The 25,771-nt window shown below is 36.5% G+C and overlaps 1 protein-coding gene and 1 pseudogene across 2 annotated transcripts in view; both read left to right on the top strand.

Annotated features, from left to right (window-relative positions):
- Positions 1-25,771, top strand: part of Lsamp (limbic system-associated membrane protein) — a 2,169,735-nt gene that overhangs the window by 227,238 nt on the left and 1,916,726 nt on the right. The gene's annotated exons all lie outside the window — the stretch shown is intronic.
- Positions 1-25,771, top strand: part of Ppid-ps8 (peptidylprolyl isomerase D, pseudogene 8) — a 112,948-nt pseudogene extending 87,177 nt beyond the window's left edge.

The raw sequence follows: 25,771 nt of genomic DNA, 5'->3' as shown, positions 1-25,771 counted from the left end.
AAATTCTATTAAGATGTAACTTTATTATCAAGAAAATAGCACACAATTGCTATTCACCATGGAATATACATCTTACAGGCACTGGGACAACGTCGGGTCATGATTTACTGTTTTTTGTTTTGTTTTGCTTTGTTTTTGTTTGCTTGTTTTATTTTATTTTTTCGTTTTCTCAGTTAATTTTGTGTCATTAACTCATGGCTCAGTGTCTCAGTGTCTTTTAATAAATAATATGATTTCCATTGGCATTTTGCAGCAATTTATCAGTTTAAAGCTTTTGTCTACATAGATTGCCTAGTTTATCTGAAATCCTGCCTCTTAGTTAAATGTGTATGTTAGCATTTCTGTGGGTTTGCTTGTGTGAGCGTTGAGAGATTAGTCACTGAGTTTAACAGCAGGTTCCAGTAAAGTTCTTGCTAGCAAAGACATTGTTGTATGCCTTATATATTCTATCATTTCACTTGTTTCTCTGAAAAGCACTCAGGTTCCACCTTAGAATCAGTTTTGGGTCACAATGACCCAGTATCCACTTACTTCTGTATTTGCTTTAAAGTATTCTTCACATCAATAATGGCGAGTTTACCTCTATCGTAGACAAAGGACATTTTTATTCAGATGTTACTAAGATTATTTTATTCTATATTTATTTACCCTTCAAAGGTGTTCCCAATCAAGGAGGTCTTCTTAGTCTGAGTTATCAACAGACAAGAAGAAAACACAGGCAAAACAGAGGTCAATATGTTATCTTAGTCTTTATAGTAGTGTAGGGATTGACATTTGTGGTCTGTTGGCTGAGTGCATTTTCCCTTTAATATCAAGGCCCAGCACCTAGAATGCCCTCATGACACAAAAGGGAAAGCTAAGAGGGTGCTGCCTTTCAAAGCAAGGGATACCTTCCTCAAAGCTGGACTCCTAAGATTGAGTACATACTGTGTTATTCATCCAAAATTCAAATCTCAGATAAGTGAGAAAACTTCTCCAATGACAAAAAAAATCATGCATAGAGAAAATCCAGGAGGATACTTAGGGAATATCATCCTATGGGGCAACAACAGATGAGGCGAAGACAATCTTTAATATGTTTATTTAACTATCATATAATCACAAAATAACTACAGAATTTTGGCCAAAAAAATACAGCATGGCCTTATTTTAAAAACTTCAGTAAATACGAAGCGACATTTTTGTTTTGTTGTGTTGTGTTTTGTTTTTAAACAAGTGGTGGACAGTCCTTAAAGTAATTACTGGACTACTGGAAAGAATCTGGACCAGCAGTGGGTCTTGTGTGTGTGTGTGTGTGTGTGTGTGTGTGTGTGTGTAATTTTTGGTCTGCTTTCAAGCCTCATTTTGATTAACCATGTAGATTCATGCTTTCTCGCATTGCTCAGACTTGGCAAAGCAGCCTTCTGTCCCTTAATTTGCATAGATAAGATCTTGAAGGCAGCTTTTTCACTTCAAGGTCCTGGTAGATCAGCAGTTCTCACCCAGTGTAAGGTCCCTTTGGGGTCACACATCAAATACCCTGCATACTATATACTTACATTTTAATTCATAATAAGAGCAAACTAGAGTTATGAGGGAGCAAAGAAAATATTTTTATGGCTGGGTATCTCTACAATGTAAGGAACTGCATTAAACGGTTGTATCACACTTTAAAGGAAAGTTGAGAAGCGCTGTTGTAGTCTATAAACAGAGAAGAGAACAGATAAATTCCTAGCCCTTCTTGCATGGTGCACAGCAAAAGGACATTATTTAGATATTCTTCCACGTAGTATAAATAGAAGTATCTGGAGGCTAAATGAGAACAAATAAAGACGCCACTGACTTCCATAGACGGAGTAACTTTGCTGCAGCCTATCGCCCTCCAGGGAGAGGCAGAATGGCATTTCCACCCCAGGACTGCCTCTGCATTTGTAGGGAGAGCCAGCAGATTTAGCAAGGAGGAGTCCATGTTCCCTAAGCACCCTGGGGTTCTTTGACATTGCTGAGTCTCTTAGAGGTTGTAGTCAATCATCTTCAAGACATGGACTTTTGACTCCCAAAGGATTCCAGCGCATCAATTGGCATAATCAGAGTGTCTCTCTTTGAAGCTCTATCGGGAATCCTGTGGATGCAGCCAGCTTTATCCCTGCTGCTTTCTCTGGCCCTTTGCAATCAAGGGAAACAGCAAATAAAGTAATAACTGCTGATTCCCTTCGGTGCCCCTCTTGCCCCTCTCTTGCCCCGTGCTATTTTGATTCACCCCCTTGACTTTTAATTTTCCCCTCAGATTTCTTTCCTGCCAATTTCTCCTTATTGTTAATAAAAGCAATACCAGAAATGGCCAAAATTATTTCCTATTACCATTTGGGGGTTTCAGAATAATGCCTGTCTCATAACTTTTCTTCTTCTTCACTCAGTGTCTGCCTATGACTTATGAGACTGTAGAAATGTCCTTAGTTTTGTGATTTAGGATGTGACTTAAGCAGGTTGTTCTTGTACATCAGAAAGGGATACAAAGCCAGGAATTCTGATGCATATAGAAGGTGCAGAGTGCTGTGTCAGAGAATCAGCATGGAAGAAACAAACAGTTCTTGGACTTTCTGATTATGTTAATATATTTTTGCAATTTTATGAAATAAGAGGTTGTTTCTTTTTTAAGTTAACCTCTCCATACTCTTACTTGTGCATTTGTAAAGCAAGGATAAATAATAACATATTGCTTTGTTTTGAAAGTGAAATGAGATCTCCTATGAGCCCCTCACTGAATGTTTCTGTTTGGATCCTCTAAGAAGTAGAAGCCTACATGGAATGGTTTCTTTAGTAAGTGCTAGATGTGCAGGGAAGAGGACCAGGAGGCAGAAAAAGTGAGACCAGCTCTTGAGCAGCTTACAACCGTAAATAAAGGGATAGATGAGGAGAGCTTCAGACTGAAGTTCTGAGTAGGACTCAGCAGAAACAGTTGTCTGTGGAAGCTCTGTACCTGGAAGAACTCATTAGTAGTCTTTGCACAGCCTGGTGGATGGACACAGGCTGATTGGAAGCATCAGTGGAGGATTCCAAAGTGTGACAGTTGGTGCTTTCCAGTCAACATTGTATCCCGGCCACATCTTGTCTTGTAATGAGACTGTCATGGGCGTGCTGCACTCACATGAACCTCTCAGTACAGGTGCCTAGACTGCAGTAGTCACCAGAAACATGCTAACTGTTCTTGCTCCCATTCTACAGCGAAAGAAGCTGCACTCCTAGTAGAAATGGGCAGTGTATGATTTGGCTAGAATCCATTCTACCAGTTAACACTTAAGCCCACATCTCTGACTCTGGATCTTTTCCTCTGCCAAGCTCATCACACAGATGCTCTTTAGCAGTGTGTACCTAATGTATTTCATTCTGTGACAAAGAAGATACTGATTCATTTGGGAACAACAAAACCTTACGCTAAGCTCTTCAGGTTGTACAGCCTTTCTGCCTTTGAGAAAGCCTTAGTCTATTGTGACTTCTAGGGCACAGTGTGTTGCCCTTAGCATCCACAGAGCCCAGTCCCTGAGCCAAGGCAGACTCTAAGGCTGCATTTCAGCTCCCAGGAAGGTCATGCCATTCTTGGATGCAGTGTTCAGAAAATAGCACACAGTGCTTTTTTTGCATGCATGGAGAATGGATGGGTCTTTCACATTAGTAGAATACATTGGGCTATCGTTCCATGTGATTTCCACATGTATCTCATAACAGTGTATCGGGATTTTCAGCAACCAAATAGAATTATCTTCTACAATGCCTAAGATGTTTTTCACAGGAGCATTTTATTTTTAAGGTGTATTGTTTAAGAGACGTATCTCATCAAGTCATTTGAAATGTCGAGAAAGAGGTCCATGATATACATTTATTTATCTTTTTCAGAGGATAGCATGTAACAGAGCCAGGCTCCAGTCAGTGTGTGTGCTTAGATTACAACAGGCAAGCTTCTAATTACCCTTGCAGATTCACACAGCTGCAGTATTAGTTCTTAAGCCAAAAGCACGAAATAGTGCAAGCTCTGGGTATCAGTATATTTAAGTAATTATACTCTTTACTTTAGTAGGAAGAGCTGAACACCCTGAATTGGAGTGTGAGAAGCAAACAGTATATATGCACCCACGGGCACACTCATGGGCACGGTGATGTTTTTAGACCCAAGACATAAAAGTGGAGATACACTGAAAGAAGCCCAAAGGAAATATAATTTGGGACTTTCACTGGAGAATCTCAGCATGCCTTGTGGTAGAATGGCCTTTTCCAGAATGATTAGTAAAGAGCTAAAGACATTTTCACAGATAACCATTTTCATTTTCATGGATACCCAAATAAAAGAAATATTTTTTATTATTACCCATTTTGTTTACACTTCAAATGATATCCCCTTCCAGGGTACCCCTCCACAAAACCCCCGACCCATCTCCCCTCTACCCCTCCCTTTTTGCCTCTAGGAGAGTGTTCCTCCAGCCACTCATCCACTCTGTCCTCACTGTTCTAGCATGCCCCTAGGCTGGGGCATCCAAACTTCACAGGACCAATGGCCTCCCCTCCCATTGATATCAGATAAGACCATCCTGTGCTACTGTGTGTCTGGAGACAAGGCTCCTGCCATACATGCTCTGGTTGGTGCTTTAGTCCCTGGGAGCTCTGGGTGGTCCAGTTAGTTGATATTATGCTTCGTAGAGTTGCAATCCCCTTCAGCTACTTCAGTCCTTCTAGTAGCTCATCCAATGGGGTTCCCGGGCTCAGTCAAATGGTTGGCTATGAGTATCTGAATCTGTATTGGTCAGGTGCTGGTAGAACCTAGTAGAAAGCAGCCACCGCAGGTTCCTGTCAGCAGGCTTTTTTTTTTGTTTTTTGTTTTTTGTTTTTTGTTTTTTGTTTTTGGTTTTTGTTTTTGTTTTTTTGTTTTTTGTTTTTTGTTTTTTTCATCAGCAATAGTGTGGGGATTTGGTGTTTGCAAATAGGATGGATCCCTAGGTGGGGCGGTCTCTGGATGGCCTTTCCTTCAATCTTTGCTCCATTTTTTTGTCCTTGTCTTTCCTTTGGGCAGGAACGTTTCTGGGTTAATTTTTTTTTTGAGATATGTGTGGCTCCATCCCTCAACTGGGGGTTGGGGTGTGCCTCTCTACTGAAGGTGTTGTATACAGGCTATATCTTCTCTTTATTGGTTATTTCGGCTAAAGCCATTACCGTTGGGTCCTGGTAGCCTCTTGCTTCTCTGGCATCTGGGACTTTCTAATGGATACCCCTGTTCCCCATCCCCCACTACTACAAGATTCTATTCCATTTCCTGACACTCTACTTCTTTCCTGTTCCTTCCAATACCTGACCCTACCCTCCTTTTCCCTCCCCCTCCTCTCTCCCTTCTAGTTCCCTTCCTCCTTCTATCTCCTGTGATTATTTTTTCCCTGTTCTAACAGTTTCTGTGTCTATTCAGAAACTCAATAATTATTATCACCAAGAACGCAGCTAGCTGTCAAGAAAGCTTATATTGGAATATACTTTTTATGATGACTCTTTCTTCTCTACTTTTTAAAAAGTGTGTTTGAAGAGGTCACATGGTTAACCTGACAAGAAATGCTCAACAAGAAAAATCTAAATATGATTGAAGTGATATTTCACAGCTCTGGATAAATTTGCCTGGAAACAAACTAGGCCACCTGGGAGCTAGATTGGTACTTAGTGGTCAACCTTGCATTTCCAAGTTTTCAAGTTTTTTTTTTTCAAAAAAGGCAAAAGGCCCTGATATGTTTCATCTGAGGACATAAAAGATGGAGGATTTTGTGGTAGTTCTCACTCTGGTGCCATGCCAACACTGGGGAAGCCAAGGTTGCTGAGGTAGGCATGGGACTTCCAGAGTAAAGGGAATAGAGAAGATCCTGCCTCAAGGGCAGAATTGCTTCCCAGGTGACTTCCAGACTTCAGTGATGTGCAGCATGTTTCCTGAGCATTCAAGGTCACAGCCATTCCCTAACTTGGCCAGAGACTCCTGTTTATTTCCAGGCTCAAGCACCCTGAATTATATTGTCCTTAACCTCTTCTTTATTTGCTGGCATAGGCTCCTTTCTACCCTACACTAAGAATGAACAGAAAAATAAAGTGAAAAAGGATAAAACAAATGAACAAGGCAATTATCTTATTTGAATTAAGGCAAAGGGGGAATTATTCCAATAGCAACAATTTCTAGTCAGGCCACAAAAATAAGTAATGTCTATATTATAGATAAGAGGCTAAATATAAAAAGCACTGTTTGAAGATGATTAAATACATAAAGAAAATCCTTGGAGTTCACTTATAAGGGCTTAAAACACATTATTTATGTGGTCTGTGCTCAGTAAAGGTTTTCATTATTATCCTCAACTCTAATCGCTATTCACCCCTCCCTTTGTATTTCTTTATATTTAGTCCTCAGTCTTAAAAACTGTCAGCCCCTTATTTATTTTCACTGTAGACCTTGAAAGTACAAGAATGGAGCACAAAGATTTTTCAAACACACACTGAGCTTAGATTATCCCATTTTTACTAGAAAGTTATTGCTTTAAATTTCTTTTCTTTCTTATTGCCCAAATAATAACATTGATTTACTTCACTATTTAATTGTTTCAGCTCATACACTACCATAGCAGGTAAGACTACTGCAAGTGTGAGTTTCAAAAAATATGTAGATGCTATACTGTCTGTTTTACATCTTGCACAAGGAAGAACCAGAGCCCATCAGTTCAGTTTATGTTTGTGTGTTTATAGGGGAAACCCTATACATGTTTGAGTATTTTTGTCTCTATAATTCTTTTGCCCCCACTAGAGGCCATCATCTCTGCAGTAACAATAAATGAGATTTTTAATTAATCAGAAAAGGGGGTGTACCTTTCCAATTTTTCTAAAAACTCCTTTTGTATAGGTGGAATGACATAACCTGCCTTTGCCCTAATCATTTGTATCTACCTTTGTGACTTGCCTGGAATTACATCCCTTCAGTTTCACAGACTCACATAGCACTGGTGTTTCTATCCCTTGAGCAAACCAAGTTTATTCGTCCATTTTGATAAACTTCCAAAGTTGCCGTTGTTCCTGTCTGAGACATTCTCCTGGGAGAATTCACTTCTTTGTTATTTCAACTTGTCATTTAGTCTTGAATTAGAAGTCACATGTCAGACATTTGGGAGGATATTATTTGACAAATCATATTTCATTTTAGAAATTATTATAAGAAATTTTCTTTGTGATTGGTGCCTGTTATCAACCAATATACATCCACATATAAGACCTATAGTAGTTGAGAGTATTCCTATGTTTTGTTTTACTTATAAGACTGTCCACTTATATAACTCTGACTGTCCGCTTATATAATTCTGGAACTCTACATGTAGACCAGTTTGCCCTTGAATTCATAGAGATTCTCCTGGAATACTGGGAATGGAAGGTCATATGTCTCCCTGCCCATGCCAGAAACTTATTTTTTTCTTTTTGTCCTTAGCATCTGATAATTGTACATTTTAGGCTCTTGATTATTTAAAAATATCAAACTTAATTCTGCATTTTCTCATAGAAATCTATCATGATTGAAGAAATAATAAATTAAAACTTTTGTAAAGGAACTAAATCCTGACATCTAAAATTATAGAATAAATGATTAGAAAGAGTATGTAAACCCTGCACTGTAGCAGACTAAATCTGTAAACAAATTACATCATCTTCTTTTGTCTAGTGTTGCCAATATATTTGTGTTTTCAACAGTGATCCTATTTAATAACTATTATTATGGTAGCTTCAAAGCACAAGATAAAATGTAAAGGAGAAACCTCATTCATAGTACTAAAATGTTTGCTGTCTATATTTCTTCAATATCCCATTGTCTCCTGATTCTGACAGTGTCCTCTTCTAAGGCCTCCTGGGCTCATGTCTGGACTCATGAGAAACTTGAGCTCCCTCTTACAGAACATGATGCAAAGGTGATGTGGTTCGTTTATATTTCTGCCACACTCGACGCTATGTAGAGTCTTCTTGAAATGCTGAAAAGGTTGCAGAGTAAAACAGAACTATGTCTTAACCCTTTTTTAGATAATTCCTCAGTGCTTATGGCTGCTTAGGGTGTGGTAGCTCTCAACAAGGAATTAGGAGTGAAGAACTTTGTTTTAGAGGTTCACCAATACCTTCTCACATCATCCTAAGATAGTCGATTTTGATCCTATATTAGGCACCCAATAATCTAGCTAAAATTTTCATTGACTCCTATCTGTCTTATGTTTCTACTATAGTGAGTTATTTTGGCACCAAATCTATCACACAATTTGATCGTTGCTTCCTTTCCCATAAGCATGCCACAGAGGGTTAAACTGACTCTAGAGATAGGAAAAATAGGACAGAAAAAAAGTCAAGATCAGGATGAGAGCTGTATTCAATGATTATAGTTATATAGAGTGTTTTTTTACTTAATAATAATCATGTTGTTGTCATTGATTAGCAACCTACAAAACAGCCAGTTATAATGTAACTCGTATTGATGGTGAGGATGATGATAAGCATGTCCCCAAAACATGACATATCTGCCATATTTTTGATGAAGTAAAAATTCTGATTGGAGAGGGGAACTACGAAAATTCTGGATTGAACTTTTCGTTGTGCACTCACAGGGCATCTTAGTGAGACTGCTTTATTTTGTGAGAACTAACATTAAAATACTCGGGTTTCCAATAAGCACGCTTTGTCTTCTCAAAATCAAGTACTTGCCTATCGTTGGTCTTCACCACACTGGTACTTTGCCATTATTTCTTTAAAAACTCTCTCAGTAATTAATTTACTTCAATTGTACCCTCAAGGATGTAATTTGTCTCAGCAGGAGATCTCAACATCATTTAAAGTGAAAATTTCCCAATTTCTCCACCCATTTGAGCTGCTTTCCTCTGACTGATGGTTTTTCTACTCTTTTCACTCTTAAGAGCATTGTTTTCTTTTATTGTAAATGCTTAAAATTCAAATTTAATCTATTCTGATTTTGTACTCTCATTTTTTTTCAGCTTAATAATACATATGCACAACAGCAGGAATCCCCCCTCCTTGTTCCACTCCTCATAACAGAAACTTTAACAGTGTTTGCTCTGAAGTCATCCCACAGACCTTGCCTTCTATTTCCCTTGATGTTTATCTCAATCAGATGAGTAGAATATCTCTTCAAAGGTACACTTGATTGTTTGTTCAGTAAATTAATATACAAGCAGATTATTAGGGTCCACTGTTTGAGAGGCATGGGGGATTATCATTTTTAATAGATCATAGTGCTGGCTATTAAGAAACTGCTAAACTTTTGAAACTTGTATGGTGAATTTTGTTATTAAATGCCAAGGGTTGGCAGAGGGTGCTATAAGTTAGTTTTCTCCAGTGATTCTGACACAGAGCTCACTGTAATAATGGCAGCCTCTGTTCATGTCCTGCAGAACTGTATACATGAGCATCTTTGGTTCCTGTTAATATGTAGTCAAAGTAGATGACATATTATTTTGAACATATTTGTGACCCTTTTGGTTTATGTCCTACTGCTAATTTTGGACATATTTCATGAATGTTTTCCAGTCATGTCCCTTTAGTCTATTACTTAGGAAGGGAAACTAAAGTAACAACCAATTTTACAGCATGGTCTTACTTTATGCGGTTAAACCAGATACCTTACCTTCTGGGAACAACATGATGGTCAACAAATGCACAGCTGAGTGGGGACCACAGCTACCATGGAGCCATATAAAGAGGTTCTGATAGTGGTTAGTAGGTGCTGCTAATGGCCTTTTCCTGGGTATATAAAATAAGAAGTGTAAAATGACCCATTATTGACAATTTCCTACAGAAGTAGAAACATAAATCTTCCCTATCTTTCCCCCTAGAAAAAATAGAATATGTCAATACTGGATGGAGAAAAGCACCTGAGGCTTCAATTATACAAAAAAAACTATAGGCAATGGAGAAAAGCTGAGAGAAAAAAAGATGGTCTTCTACAAGGAACAGCATAAATGGGTTGTCCAGTGTCAAATGGTCAGACACAAATACACATATGCATATATTAACATACATTAATGTATGTATATATCATGTGTATTATATATATGCATACATAATGATACATAGACTAAAGATACTGCACTTAGGAGCATATGTATATATGTATATCAATATATTCATGCAATAAGAATTAGTGAATGGGGTTGGGGATTTAGCACAGCGGTAGAGTGCTTGCCTAGCAAGCGCAAGGCCCTGGGTTCGGTCCCCAGCTCCGGAAAAAAGAAAAAAAAAAAAGAATTAGTGAATGAAGACTATAAATTTGAAAATTTGGAAAGCGTCCAAAAAGAGACAGGCAAAGGAAAAATGTAATAAAGTTATATTCTTAAAATTAAAAGAAGGGAAATAGAAAAAGAGAAGTAAAAAAACCCCAAAACTATGAGCCTAAATGCAACAGGATCTTAGGAATATTCTGGAATCAATGTATGACAAGCATGGTGATTTGAATGAGAATGGCCCCCTTAGGCTTATAAATTTGAATTTTGCTCCCTGCACGTAGAACTATTTGGGGAAAACTAGTAGGTAAAATTTCATTGAAAGACATGTGTAGCTGGAGGAAGCATGATGTTTTAAAATACTTGTGCCATGATCAGTATTAGTTCGGCTTCCCAGTTTGAAATGGGAACTATTTCTGCTGGTATGTCTTCACTTTGGCATCATGATCTTTAACCCTCTGTTACTGCAAACCCAATTAAATATTTTCTATAATATATGTTTTTGTTGTTGTGTTTCATAAAGGCAACAGAATAGTAACAAATCCAGAAACATTGATTTTTACTAATTTTAATGAATTTTTAGATTAACACACTGTCCTGGCTGGTGTTGTTAGTCAACTTGACAGAAGCTGAAGTTATCACAGAGAAATGAACATCTCTTGAAGAAATGCCTCCATGGGATCCAGCTATAAGGCATTTTTTCAAGCAGTGAACAAGGGTGGGAGGGTCCATTGTGGGTGGTGCCATCCCTGGACTGGTAAACTTGGGTTCTATAAGAGAGCAAGCTGAGTAAGCCCGGGGAAGCAAGCCAGTAAGCAGCATTCCTCCATGGCCTCTGCATCAGCTCCTGCTACTGGAAAGTTCCAGTCCTGATTTCCTTTGGTGATGAAAAGCAGTGAGGAAGTGTAAGCTGAATAAACACATTCCTCCCACACTTGCTTCTTGGTCAAGCTGTTTTGTGTAGGAAGAGAAACCCTGACTAAGAAATTGTATCATGAAATTTCTCTCTCCTACTGTCCTCCATCTTTCTCATCTGCTTCCCTTTCTTCTCTAATTTAAGTCATATATATATATATATATATATATATATATATATATGTATCTTCTCATGTCATGATATCTTTTCTTGATTTATAAGCTAGAGTTAAGTTCACACTTAACAGGAATAAGATAGTGTGTTGAAAATCAAGTTCTTTCAAATGACAGATCTGGGTAATTTCAGCTACAGTTGTAGAAAAATCATGAATTTATTGTTCTTTATGATGCTGCAGAATTAATGATAAGGGCCAGCAATTTGATACAGAAAACATGAGGGCTGCTAAGACCCAACAGTTAGGAAATGAGAACATTAAAACCAGATGGAAACTACAATAGAAATTACTCTAATGGAGACAATAGAGACTTGTATACAGAGGTCCATATATTTGGTTATTTGACTCTCTATCATGTAACAGTATATCATGTAAGAACTATAGGTTCTTACAAAGTTGTTATAATGTCTGGATCAGTGTGGGTTATAACCTCTTTTGGGGGTTTGTTCTACCCTTTCATAGGCTCCCTAAAGACCACCACCAACAACAATAACAATAACAAAAAACCCCAGATATTTACATCATAATTTATAGCAGTAGTGAAATTTCAGCAATAAAATAACAAAAATTTATGATTGAGGTCACCACAGCATGATAATTTGTCTCAGCCTTAGGATGGCTGAAAACTTCTGGTCTAGATAATAATAAAAGAAACAACCCATTTTTATTTTATCTAAAATAGTCATCGGATAATTCATGTATCTATGAATATAGCATATAGCAGGACTGAAGTATCCTGGGAGTTTTTGTTCCCTCAGTCAAATGAATCTTTCAGGAAATCCATACTTGCTCTCAGGAATGTCTGTGACATTTTTTCAAATATGTTTCTAGATGCATACATACTTAAATTTCCCATTTAGAAGTTTCGATTTCTATGCACAACACCTAGAAAATATTTTGTAGTTTTAGAAATAATAGTGACAGAATTTACTTAGAACACATATTTTCATGCCCTTTTGAGGACTCTGTATGAAAAAAGTTCAAACATACGACAATTTCCAATCCATTCTAGGACACAATAACTAATGGCACACTATTGTACCAGATGCCAAATAAAAGGTTTACTGCTATAATACTTTTGCATAAGTATAATAATCAAATTTTAACATAGCATTGATTTCTGAGATAGATGAGAATTTTTTTATTTCTGAATATTCTTTCCAGGTAAAGTTGAATTTCTCTGACAGACTCACTGAGTATTCTTGGGCAATAGCACTGAGAAAATGAAGGCTAGTGATTGATTCTCTGAATTCCCAGGAACATGTATATAGTCCAGGCAACACAGAATTACAAGGTTATGAAACAGTAAGCCAGGAAGACAGGAGACCACTGAAAGGAAGACACCAGTTATCAAAGACAAGAAAAGTACAGATACTTTCATGGGAAAGAATTCTATAGCTCACATAGAAAATGCTCCAAGTTCCAAACTTTCATCTGCTAGATGTTTGAAAATACAACTACACATTCAAGACAGCCACTGTTGTAAGCCCCATCTTCGGTGATGAACAGTAAGCTATCTATAAGATTCTCATCCATTAACAATGAGCCATTTATGCCTTCCAAGGCTCTGTTTCTTTTTCTCCATTTAAGGAAGTATTTCGGCACTCTGCTCCTTATAAGTTTTTATGTATACATCTAATATAAATGCAAAGATCTGATTTATATCAATTTATTCACGACATCCTTTATCCATTGCACATGCATTCAAATTTCTTATGTAACTTATTATAATAAACCTTGCACTAAACATTAAGTAACTATTCCACAAGAAATTTCCTCTAGAGTGTGATTATTTCAATTTTACAGATGATGAGACTGAGGTATTCATAATTTCAGAATAACTAAGATTATTACCAAGTGAATTCAAACCATTCCTTGACTTACAGACTTTCAGCCTAAGATTAAATATGTCCATTTTCCATTAGCATAAAATTTTCATTGTGATAGTTTTATGTATGTGCATTATATACATGTATGTGTATTTATATGTACCTATGCACATATGTATGTGTTTCATTTTTGTTTGCTTTCACTAACCATTTCTGTCACCCTTTCATTCTTCTTTGCTGATTCCCTTCCTCCCAAGCAAATATTCCTCCCAGCTTCCGTATCACATGCATTTTATTACACATTTTGATTTTCTATTTCTTTTCAAAATCTTCCACACCTACTATAGATCCCTTTCTAAATGTATGCCCCAATACACACACACACACACACACACACACACACACACACACACACGCACGCACACACGCATGCACGCACATGTGCATGTGTACGAAGAACTCTCTATGTTCTAAATCAATCGTCACTATCACTCCTTCTAACATCTCAATAAAATCCCATTGTCTATCCATACCACCTTTTCTTTTGCAATTATATGTTGGTGGACCTCTCAATCAGCTTCATATCTTGGCTATTGTGAGAAGTGCACAAAAACATTAGATATGTAAGCTTTTCTGTGGTATGTCGATTTAAAATCTGTTTGATGGAGTATATAACCAAGAGTTGTATAGATAGGTAAACTGATAATTCAATTTTTTTATTTTTAGGGACCTCTGGAGTGATTTCCATCATAGCTGCACTAGATAAGAGTTCAATCAATAGTGTATAAGAGCTCTTCTTTTCCCACATTCTCCTCAATGTTTGCTCCCATTTAACTTCTTGACGGTAGCCATTTTGACTGGGATGAGATGAGAATCCCAATATAATTTTAATTTTCATTTCTTGATGAGTAAGGCCCATGAACATGTTTCCAAATGTTCATTGAAAACATTTGTATATCTAGTTTGAGAAATGTTTACTCATTTCCTTAGCACATTTATTGATTTTATTATTTGGTTTTCTGGTGTTTAATTTTTTGAGGTCCGTTATTGATATTGATCCTCCATTAGAGGTATGTGTGGTAAGAATTTATTTTCTAAGTCTGTACATATTTCTGAAATCTGCTGCTTTTCCTTTTTATCTTCAGGAGCATGAATGTTTTAATTTTATACTATCCCATTTATTAGTTACTAAAGTAAGTTCCTGTATAAATACAGTTATTAAAAACAAACTTTACCTTTGTCTTTTGCCTACATCTTAAAAACTGCCTATGTTTTCTTCCAGCATTTTAGGAGTTTTAGGCTTTAACTTAAAGTCTTAGATTCATTTTGAGTTGATTTTGTGGAAAGTGTAAAATATTGATCTAGTTTCATTTGTACAGGTGGATATCAAATTTTCATGGCACAATTTATTGAAGTGGATATCTTTTTCAAACTTTTTTATTATTAAACAACTTTTCCAAACTTTTGATGGTTATAGCTGTTTTTATGTATGTCTCCTCTGATTTCATTGGACTATGTACCCATATTTATTCAGTACCCTGCTTTAACCACAATGGCTCTGGAGTCTAATTTGGGATTAGGAATTTTGATGATATCAGTATTTCTTTTGTAGCTAAGAATTGTTCCTGCTATTTGGGTTATTTGGGGTTTGGTATCAATTGTAGGGCAGTCTTTCCTGTGTCTGTGAGTAGTGTCATTGAAATTATTATGGAGTTTACTGAATGTATAGGTTGATCTTGTTCTTAAGTAAAACCATCTTCACAATCTTGAATCCTGATCCATGTTTCTATGATCTTTAATTTCTTCATTCAAATTCTTACTTTCTTTAAATAGAGATGCTTCATCTCCTTGCTTAGGTTTACTCCAAGGTATTTTTTTCAAGCTATTGCTGTTCTTACACTCTTGTTAGCAAAATTCTGTTCCTGATTTCTTTCTCAGATAGCGTGATATTGTGATGCAGGCAAAGTTCTCCACTGTGAATGTAAATTTTGAATTCTAATATTCGATGAATGGTTTCTCAGATCAAGTAATTTTCTTCCTTTTTATAGTAATTTTTTGCAGATTTGTCTTTAGTTTTATTTTTATTATTTATTTATTTATATATTTATTTAATGTACGAACACTCCGCTGCATGTACACCAGAAAGGGCATCAGAACCAGTTATAGATAGTCGTGAACCAACATGGGGGTGCTGGGATTTGAACTCATTTTCTCTGCAAGGAAAGTAAGTGTTCTTAACCACTGAACCATCTCGCGCATTTCCTAATGGTTCCTTTAGAGTCTTTAAAAACAAGTCCATATCTATAAATAGATATAGATAGCTTTTGATTTCTTATTTGAAACCATTTTTATTTCTTTCTATTAGGGTGTTGTTTATGATGGTTAACTTTATCAGCTTGGCACAATATAGGATGGTCTGGAAAACAACAGTTTCTATGAGGGACTATGTTGGCCTAGAGGCATTTCCAAAGGAAATTTTAACTTTATTAATGGGGGATGACCCAGCCTATTTGAAAGACTGAGGTACTAGGCAAAGGGTAGTGAACTGTGCACGAGTTGAAGAATAGTAGTGAGCACAAGGAAGTAAGTTAGCTATCATGTATGCAACAGCTTTTTCTGATCTTGATAGTGGATTTGATAGGATTATTTGTATGAGGTTCCTACCTTGACTTCCTCACAAAGATGTACAGTGAATTATAAGCTCAAACTAAACCCTATTTCATCTAAGTTCTTTATGGTCTGGATATTTTTTACCATAGATACAGAAAGGAAACTGAATATTATTCTAGCTGAAATCTTTATATTGAATAGAAATGGAAAGATAAATACTCTTGTCTAGATCCCAACTGTAGATGAAGAATTCTGTTTTGTCTTTGTTGAATATAATATTGACTGTGGACTTCTCATACATAGCGTTTATTTCATTGATGTGTGTTCTTTTTATTACTCGTCATGATTTTATTGTGAAAGCATATTGAATTTTGTCAAAGCCCTTTAGCAATGATTGAGATTCTCATATAATTTCTGTCTTTATTCATGTGGCTTTGATTTCTGCAACTCAGTTCCTTATTTTTTAAGTGGAATCAAAGGCTTGGTCTCTCCAATGTGCCTTTGAATCCTAAGCATACTTGAGCACATTTATTTTCATTTGATTATTTTGTTTGCTTGTTTGTTTGTTGATTTGTCTTCCATCCCTAAAATATATTCATCTACCTACATCCATCTACTTGATACCATCTATTGGTAGTCCTTTCCACTGTAAGTTTTTCTGGTTCCTTGAGCTTTGTATTACCAATATTTCATTTGTTCTTTTGATATCTTTGTAGAATTTTTCCTGCATGTTTCTCTCTATTTTTCTTTTATTTAAGTTACTGGGTGTTTTTTTAATCCCCTTTTCTTGCTTTTCTCTCTGTTTTAGATTGTACTCCCATACTCAAAATTATTTCTCTTTCTCAGCATGTTTGAATTTATTGATCATTTCTGCTAGAAATTGTGTCAAAGCTTCTGTACTTTTACCACTTTTGGTATCTTTGAATGTGGTAGTTGACGAATTATGGTCTTTTGGAGAGTTTATGTTGCATTGATAATTTCATAATTATTTTATTTCTCCTGCAATTTACATAACTGATGGTTTGTTTATACCTTTTGAATTTCTCCTGTGATATTTTGATTAACATATTTTGAAGAGTCCCTGGTACTGGAACAACAGCAACATTAAAACCAAAAAGATACAGAAATATACATGAACAAAATCTTCTGTGGAAGAGGGGGAAGAGGGGGATTGTAAGAGCCAGAGGGTCACAGCCAGAGCTGTGAGCAAGAAAACTCACAGAATTAAGTAAACTCGCTCACAGAAATGAACCTGCAAAGGTCTGACTTAAAAGTTATAGTTGTGTAGGTTGATATTCTTACGGGACTCCTGACAGAGTGAGTGGAAGCTGTTTGTGATGTTTTTGCCTGTTTTGGGGTCCTTTCTTCCTACTCGATTGCCTCATGCAGACTTAATATGTGAGGGTATGCCTTGCCCTATTCCAACTTGATGTTGTAGGAATATTTGGTTCATTTCCCTGGGAGGCCTGTGCTTTTCTGAAGAGAAATTGATAGGAAGTGGATCTGGAGAAGAGGCTAGGTTTCGGGGGAGGAACTGGGAAGAAAGGAGAGAGGGGAAATTATTACAGATATAATATGTGAGAGAAGAACAAAAGTATCTAAAAATAATGACAGCATCTGCATCCTTATAGTATCTGGTTCTCTTAATATTTATTTTATTGTTCTTGGATATTTTATGTATTTACATTACAAATGTTATCCCCTTTCCCCCCTCTCCAATATCTCCTCCCTCCTCCCCCTGCTTCTATGAGGATGCTCCCACTCTCACCTACCTACTCCATTCTCAACATCCTGGCATTCCCCTACATTGGGGAAACAAGCCCTCACATAACCAAGGGCTCTCCCTATGTTGCTTATCTTGGGATTATGATAGGTTGTTCTGTTTTTTAAGCTCCTAAAGACAGCTTATATACTATGCTTATGTGTGCTTAGTATAGACACATTTGTTCCTACACACTGCCCTTTGAGATATAGAAAGCAGTCAAGACACTAAGACTTCTCTCCACTATTAATGCCTCTTGCAATGGGGTTGACATCTCACTGGACTCCCGAGGCTCTACAGGGTTGGTGGCTTACTCTTGAGGTATGTCTACCATTTTCTTCACCCACAGAGCCTTTCCTCATCTTCTAGATAAGGGCTCTATTTCAACCCCTCCGGTTCAGCAAGGGTATCTCACAGTATTCCATCAATAACATTATGATTTTTTAAGATGTATTTCCTTTCTCTCTTTCGACTACTAATATTTCTTTCTGTGACTCTCCTTCATCAGCTCACATGCAGGCAGCTTCTAGTCAGTCATCTTACATGGAAAGTCGAATTTCTTTCTTAAATTAAACCCTCTCATTTTGAACACCATGTGTTATCCAGGGCAGGATTTATATTTTCCACTGAATCATTTGATTTTTAAGGATCATTTTCTTTTCAGGTCTTCTAACACACCATTTATTCACCGTTGATTAAATAGACTTTTTTCTTTCAAGGTATTCTGTTTGTGACATAGTTTTCATTACTATATGTATAATCCATTATCCCAGAATACTTACCCCTAGATAAATGTCTATTATGACATTAGAAATCCAGACATTAGAAATTATGCTGTGATCGATTTTAAAAATAATGTTCAAGTATGAAATTTAATAACCAGTCACTTTATTTATTGTGTTTGCTTCTGCTTTATTACAGTCTTTATCAATTCAACGATCTCACAGTCAAGCAACAAGTAATTTTCAAAGCTGAATTTCAGACCTTATGCATAATATTGTTTCTTAGGGACTCCATAGCAGAACTCAGAACTCAGATGGGATTCACAGATCTGTTACTAAACACTGGTGGTTTTCCTGGGCGTTTTCAGTTATAGACTCTTAACCAGGAAGCCATATGCTATTATCCTCGCTATTATTGGAGGGAACTGTAAAACTATCATGCCATCATTTCTGATATGACATTTTTTTCATTTGCAGTCATTTCTAGCATCTTTTGTAGCTTCCAATAAGAAAACATTTTCTTCACAAACCTATAATTGATATCTTTCTCATCCTCCTTGAATATATATTAACAAGCAACCTAAATAGATCCAAGAAAAACATAATTGAAAATGATCGTAATAAGTCAATACATATAATGTTAAAATAAACGTGGAGAGAAATGTCCTGTTCTGATTTCTAAAAGAATGGTCTACCTGAAATATGAAAGATTTTTGCAGATAAACTAAGCATGTTTTAGTCCAGGGAGCTTTGAAGACCTCTTCTACTGGAAAGGTTTATTTAAAGTTTGATAGATTTCCAGTCAGAGCAGGATCATAATTGGATAACTTAGAAATGCTTTGGGTCTTATCTGAAGCATGAGTGAAAGTATGGAGGAGTCTTCTTTAAAGATGAAAAGTGAATTTATTAGAATTCTAAGGTCCTCTGATACAATGAAGGAATCCTCCCTATTCATATCCTTGCAGGGAGCTCAGTGATCTGAGCCCCTCTCATGCATGGTCCACCTTTCCAGTGCCTGCCGTGAAGATGTCCCACACATTCCCAATGGCCAGGCCTACCAATTCCAGGAACCTGCGAGTCTTCTTTGACGTGGACATCAGTGGGGAGCGAGCTGAACTAATTGTTTTAGCATTGTTTGCAGATATTGTCCCCAAAACTGCAGAACATTTTTGTGTGTTGTATACAGGAGAAAAGGGCACTTGATCCACAACTGGGAAACCCCTCCACTTTAAATTCAAATTCCACTGAATTATTAAGAAACTTGTGATTTGGGGTAGAGAATCAGAATGGGACAGGTAGAGAAAGTATTTATGGTAAAAACTTTGAAGATGAAATTTTTCATTATAAGCCATGATCGGGAGGGTTTGCTGAGCATGGAGGCCCCAATACAAATGGTTCTCAGTTCTTTATCACAACAGGTCCAACTCCTCATTTGTATGGGAAACATGTGGTATTTGGTCAAGTATTAAAAGGACTAAGTATGGCAAGGATGCTTGAAAGGATAGAAGTAAATGGGGAAAGACCTGCCAAAGTGTGTGTTATTGCAAAATGTGGAGAATTGAAGGAAGGGGTGACCGGGGAATATTCCTCAAAGATAGCTCTGGGGATAGTCATCCCAATTTCCCTGAGCATGCTGATATAGATTTAAAAGATGTAGATAAAATTTTATTAATATCCAAAGAGTTAAAAAACATTGGAAATACTTTTTTCAAGTCTCAGAACTGGGAGATGGCTATTAAGAATATGCAGAAGGTACATAGATAGTTCAAAGGCTCTTCTTGAGAAAGCAGATATATCCAGCCTGCAACCTATAGTCTTAAGTTGTGTGCTGAATATTGGTGCTTGTAAATTGAAGATGTTAAACTAGCTGGGGTGATTGACAGTTGCTTGCAAGCTCTTGAAATAGACCCTTCAAATACTAAAGCACTATACCAAAAAACAAAAGGATGGCAAGGATTAAAAGAGTATGATCAAGCAATGCCTGGTCTTAAGAGATAGTCCCAGGAGATAAATCTATTTAGGTAGAATTGCTTAAAGTCAAGTGATAAAGGCACAGACAGATAAAGAGAAGGAAGTGTATGCAAAATTGCTTAATAAGGACTTTCCTTAACTATTATAAATTGATTATATAAAGGACAATGTATATTACTGTCTACATGATCCCTGATGTGTTTCCCTTGATCTTTGTCATTGTTTACAGAGCAGTGTCAACATAGGTTTCTTATTGATAAAGTGATACAATGAAAAAGAAAAGAAAGTCATATTACATCTATCCATGCCAACTTGCTAGGGAAAGAAGACACGGAGGAAACAACAGACACATATAGTAATGGATGCTAATGCACATTGTGTGTAAGTAGAGTTTATCAACGCTGACTAAAAGTCTTCAAGTTGCATAAGCAATGTGAAACAAAGAAGCATGATGCTGGCCATAAAACCACATACAACAGCTAATTTTATCTTCAGGTTCTGATCTGAAACTCATGTTAAACAGTTTATCATTTTGTCAATTGGCAGGAAGAAGTGATTCACCATATCTCTTTTGGGCATCAAGCAGAATATCACAACTCCTTTCTATCATCTCAAAGATTGCATTTATAATTGTGTACTTATATATTGAGGGTCACAATCTCCTAGATAACCATTTTGAGCTATGCTTACTATATCCTTCCCCTGTAATTTTATAGTGAAGGAAATTTGTTATTTATTGGTGCCAAGTGTGTTTTTAAAGTGCTTGTTACCTTACTAATTTTACGGACACACATGTGAAGTCATACACAAGCACACACACACACACACACACACACACACACACAAACACATGCATTATTGTCACAAAACACTGATTCTAATATGTTTGTCATTATAAATCTTTGAAAGTTCAGGAAAGTCAAGAGGGCAATGATTTTGTTAACTAAAGATGAGAGGTATTTAGACTAGCCAACATTAAATGCAAATTTTACAAATATGTTACACCGCATCTCCTGGCACCCAGCATAGTTGTGATTGATCGTAGCTGCTTTTAACCAATAAATGGTTCCTCAGGATTCTCAGAGCAATAGATTCACTCTTCCATAGTAACTTCATATTTCTTGTCAGATTGTACAGCATAACACGACCATGTGACTTACCTCATTGTAGTGAAGAAAGCCACTTGGAATTCTTGTAGCTTTCAAATACAGTTCTATTTTTCTCTGCAACATGCTGTTGTTTCTCTTATAATCCATACCCCTTCCTTCTTCCCTTTGCTCTAAGGACTCTTGAGTACAATCTTAAGTAGCACTGTATTAAGAATTTCTCATTAGGTCAAATTGTTTTCCATTATTGGTTAAGTCTCTAGACATCTTTTATTATTGGCATCTGTGGTTTAAAATTATTAATATCTATTTCCTAAACCATTGCTGGGAATATCTGCCTTTTCTGCCCCTACAATCTGGTTCACAGTAGTCATTCTGCTGCTTAGACAAGCAGTGAGTTAATGATATGGCCTCGATTGCATGAATGAGGACGAAGTTGTTCAGGATCAGACTCCAGAGTTTGAGGATAGATTCATCCAGAGTTGGAGGAAATCACACACAGGAATTGGAAAAACTAAGGGTGAGTGTAGCTTTATTCAATTCTAGATTCATTAATCTGTGCAAAAATCTCAAAGACAAAAGGTCTACTTAAAATGTTGCTGTGTTATAATAACTTCAGAAAACACAGATCCTAATTAGCCAACTTTCTTTTTTATTGTCATGTGAATTAAATGGTTGTTTGGGGCTGATTTGGGCTATCATTGTTAGAGAGATGTTGACCTGAAGTAATCTCTTATGGGGGTAGAAAGCTCTGATCATCTGTAATCATGTTGAAACTTCTTATTCTAAATTAGAGTCTCATTATACTTCATTGTGGTGCTTAACTGTTCCCCGAGAGGCTTTTTATATACTAATAAACTGTAATATGTAGAGCTTTTCATTTTTCTTATTAGAAGTTATAAGAAGATAAAAATGAGTAGAAACAGAAAATAATTGAAAAATATATAAAGAATGATTGAAAAATATAAAGGAAAAAATAAGACCAAACTGAGAGTAACCAAACACTGCCCCTAAGATACCGCTAATCCCCAGAAGGGTATGACTATGCACACGTGAACATCCTCCCCCCCGCCAGAGATTCGCTTCTGTCAACCTGAGCATGTGGAGGTTGTCAGCTGCTTAGAGAAGAGCAGGTTTTATAAATGAACACATCTGGCCTCAAATCTTGTCTCATTCTTATAAGTGTTGTATATACATATAAATCTTGAAGTGTTAGCCTTCATTTCTCATCTGAAAATAAAGATGAAAAATGCACACTTTTACAAACATGGGATTCTTGTAAATATTTGGTCAACTCTCCCCGTATCTTAGAAAAGCAGCAGGTCAGCAGCAAATACTTATTCTTCTACTGCAAACAAATGTGTTGTAGTTGATAGGATGAGGTAGGATGAAGTGGCCTGTTGTACACCCTAGGGTGACTCTTTGTACCTCCTGTAGGAAAGGTATATTTTATTCTTTACAATATTATACATTTTTGTATGTTTATATAACAATATTTCAGAGGTTAAAGGCATCATTTCAGGGGTCAGAAGTTTATTTCAGCACATTAACATGATAAACCGGTGCTTTACAGTTTGACTTTCACCTCAGTTAGGTCCTTGGATGACAGTTCATTCCCAGTTGTTTTGCTTAAAGACTGAGTTTCCTAAGATGTTAAGGATTTGACAAATCACGAAACATAAATAGACATTCAAATCAAGGTGTGGATATTCAGTGGGCATTTTTTATGATAAACTGTTTGATACTGCCATCATTTATAATGTTAGATAAAATATTGTCCCAGACAATATCTTCCATCTTCCCTTATCAAATATCATAGATATTAATACTATCAAAAGTTTCCTGACATAAATAAATATATGAAAAATGGAGTGCTGTTGGGAAGCTTTCTTTCTAGACACATAATTGTTTTCAAGTCATAGAAATCTTGTTCTTCCTTCCTTATGATTAACAGTTGAGCCGAAAGAGAACCCAAACAATTTTTTAGTGGGTAGATGCCAATTACTTTCACCACCTTAATGGGGCAATTGTGACCTTTTGGGTTCAGAGCAGCCCTCTAAGTATAACCACAATATGACCTTGAGTAGAAACACATTGACATTCTTTATTCTGACCAAAAAGCAGCCCAGTTCTGGTATTTGTGGGAAGTTGATCTGTATGAACCACTAAAGAGCTTCCACTTTGCATTATCGCCCATTTTATGAAGCAGGAAGTCTCTTAATGTTAATTCTGTAATTTGAGCGTTAATATTGTGGTTTCACATCCTGTAAATTAAAGCTGTGTGATTACCAGCGAGTTGGCACGTGAAACCTTCAACAGTGCATCTTAAGATGCAAATGTCTCAAAATGTAGCTGAGGAAAAATGGTCAGGCATGTCTGAGATCTGAGTCTCCCTATTTCCTGGAGTGGATGGTAGCCTACTCCTCTCTTTAGTTCTCTCTCATGGAGGCTTTGTTTTTTCAGGCTTTCAGTTTAAACACAGTTAATTTGTATCTGCCAACATATTTCCATGGGTTGCATAGAAGCTAGCTATTAATGTAATTTCAGGGAATTGGCAGTCCCCAAATAGCACACACCCATTGGCTGTATATAGTGAAAAAAATGATTTTCTCCAAGACTAATATATGTCCTATGGATCATATGCTGAGCACATCTTTGTTACTTTGATGATTCCAGATAAAGGAGCCGTAGTTCAAGTTACTTAGGAGACTTGAGATTAGTCAAAAGAGGAAGGAATTCCTAAGGCAAATGCTCTGAAGATCTTCCTTTCTCTAGGCTCATAGATAATTTTGGCCAAATTATTACACATTATTCAAGAATGAGATTCTGAAAGGCAACTATGAGTAAATTTTAAATATTTCCAAATCTATCATTGTGTTTGTTTCATCCTGTGCTGCATTATAAAGTATAGACTTTACTTTAGATTGATTTGAACAGGTATACAGATGCAAAAGTCTGCATATTTCGGGGTTAGTTATGATATTTAGTATATGTATATATGTGGTTGCAAATATGCATATTTAGGAAGTAGCTTATAATATTTTAATACAGGGATATATGTGGTTGAACAAATTTTAAATCAAGCTAAATAAATCTTTTCAGATATTTGTTGTTTCCCTTTTCCTTAGGAGTTGAATGATAGGCTATTTCTCTTTTTCTTTTTCTATTAATCTTTCCACTTGTTTCCTAATTAAAGGAAATAAAAGTCCAACATGTCTATATGTATTGTTTAGGAATTTTGTTGATTTAAAGGGTGTAACACCACCTTCACACATCCTTACTCGAGGGAAGACGATGTACTTCCAGAAAGAAAGAAAGAAAGAAAGGAATAAAGGAAGGAAGGAAGGTAGGAAGGAAGGAAGGAAGGAAGGAAGGAAGGAAGGAAGGAAGGAAGAAAGAAAGAGAGACAAAGCAAGCACCATGCTGCTGCAAGGATGCAGAGCAAAGAGAAATAGTACACACTGTATCTACTGTTTTCTACTTAGTCATTTTCCATCTCATTGTGGAACGCAGCCCATATTAATCAGAATTAATTAGAATCAAGTGTATTAAGTAGCTGATATAAATGGCAGAAAAGCATCAAAACCCATGTACTTCATAAAGTGACCAAGACGTTGACGCAAAAGTCTCACTTAACGCATTTTGAGTAACTCCTGCTGTGTCTCGGGATTCTTCCTCAGTCACTGTGCTGTAGCTTTCTTCTCTCCTCGTATCTCTCAGTCTCAGGGCCCAGCTTAACATTGTCCTTGCTTTGCTTTTAGTGAGATTCTCAGAAAAGCATCTTAGCTATCATAGGGGCATATTTCCTGTGTGAGCTTTGATGTTTAATCATGCACAAACCACGATCTTTAAGTCGCACTGTTTCACAACTCGATTCTTTCCCAAAGTAAAATGCACTGATTTATATTTTACTTTACTCAATACTGGAGAGTTTCATAATGGCTTTGTTATTAATTGAAAAATGAATGTAATCAGGATTTATAGGACTATTGAGGACTGAATACCTATAAATAGAATGTAACTTAGTAAGAGTGTTTTAAGAAGAAAAGAGTTATGCATAGAAAGAAATGCATGTGGGTGACATTGACCCTCTGGTGTTTAAGAGCATTATGGATTTTGGGGGATGGTGAAAGAAACATTCAGAGTAGCAGTCAGCACACGAAAATCTGATGAAATGTTTTTGAGATACGTTTTTTATTAGATATATTTTATAACAATACATAATTCGATGTATAAATTCTGGCAAGAAGGGTTTACTTTCACAATTCACTTATAAAAGTGACTTAGCCAGTATGACCTCCAAAATCACCTTTTTCTTTCTTTCTTTCTTTCTTTCTTTCTTTCTTTCTTTCTTTCTTTCTTTCTTCCTTCCTTCCTTCCTCCCTCCCTCCCTCCCTCCCTCCCTCTCTCTCTCTCTCTCTCTCTCTCTC

Source organism: Rattus norvegicus, chromosome 11 (assembly GCF_036323735.1).
Source record: "Rattus norvegicus strain BN/NHsdMcwi chromosome 11, GRCr8, whole genome shotgun sequence".
NCBI classification, from domain to species: domain Eukaryota; kingdom Metazoa; phylum Chordata; class Mammalia; order Rodentia; family Muridae; genus Rattus; species Rattus norvegicus.
The sequence above is the reverse complement of the archived record's forward strand: the minus strand, read 5'-3'. Positions and strand labels throughout refer to the sequence as shown.